Raw genomic sequence first — 1,460 nt, forward strand, 5'->3', positions numbered from 1 at the left:
ATTTCTAGACATTATAACAAGTTAAGCATTTTATCATATTTTGTTTTTAAATTGTAAGTAGTTCATTAATGCCACATAATATTATGCTTATATTTAAATCTTTGGTGTTACAAAGATTATTACAAATAATATGGTGTTACAAATATTGGACTTAAAAAATAATAAACCCACAATCCTATATAGGACAAATGGGTTGGTTGGAATATAAAATAAAATAAACCCGTGACACTATAGGACAAACAGTTTGAATGATCCTGAATAAACAAAATGTTCATCCTGTAAACATTACTTCAAAGTGCATTAAAAAACAATTCGGCATATCATACCTTTTACTGCAGAGACCTCTTGAATTCACTTCATGTCTGAGTAGCGTCATCATTAACAATAAAAGTAGGCTTGTCCCAGAGGGTTAAAGTAGTGTTGTCACTGTACACATCTGTGTGGTGTGGGTCCTCTTGGGTAATTAAAAATGTATCATTCAATCTTAAACTGATCTTATAGATATACAATCTTCTCAGTTCAATGCATCAATGAGTTGGTCTTAAGGGCTTGAGAGGTTTCATGTGCAATAGGCTGATCTGAAATATGATTTGTCTCAGTTATACTGTAAACTTGATGCTAGCAGGAGAGATGGATCTGGCTGAGCATAAGTAATAAGTGACCAGTTTTGATATCTGCAAAGAAAGATTAAAGTAATATTCATGGTAAACACTAAACTTTGATTTATATGTAAATCTTCTTCATAGATTTATGCAGTACAGCTGCTATTGAAAGATTATGTTGTTTAGCCAAGGTGTTTATTTACAACCAGCATATTTGAATATATTTCCTGCACTTCCAGCAGAGGGCCGCATTTGAAGTCAAGGATGAGAGCTTGCCTGATCAATAGCATTAAAATAATGTGTGATATAAATTCGTAATTTCAATGACTCACACAGATTTACATGAAAAAGCCAGAGCTAATAGCTGAGGGTAGCTGTTAAATGAAGTAGTCCTGCAATTAACATATGTCACAATGACTTTAATAGATCCTCATCCCATTAACAGAACAGTGTTTAAATCATGACATATTGTGTGGCTCTGTGGCTTTTAGAAAGGCAGCTTTGTGAAATATGACTTCAGTCGAGGAAGGGCCAGCATGTCTTCTCCTCCCACTCATCTTCATTTGGTTCGAAAAGAGACTTCTCTCCTCAATTACTGGTAGGATTTTACCACCCACAGGGCATAAATCATTCGCACAGTCTTTTAATAACAAGATATGTCTTCATGACTGCGCTAATGACAACATAAATTGGTTCAATCAAGCTTATAGTTGTACAAGTAAGAAAAAATCCTTGAGTCACTTGAGCAGGAGTAAATCGAAATCGAAACAACCTGTGGAGTTCAACCAGTTTATAAGATTACATAAATTATATATATATATATATATATATATATGTGTGTGTGTGTGTGTGTGTGTG

The sequence above is a fragment of the Sinocyclocheilus anshuiensis genome, unplaced genomic scaffold, assembly GCF_001515605.1.
Source record: "Sinocyclocheilus anshuiensis isolate Anshui unplaced genomic scaffold, SAMN03320099.WGS_v1.1 scaffold770, whole genome shotgun sequence".
NCBI classification, from domain to species: domain Eukaryota; kingdom Metazoa; phylum Chordata; class Actinopteri; order Cypriniformes; family Cyprinidae; genus Sinocyclocheilus; species Sinocyclocheilus anshuiensis.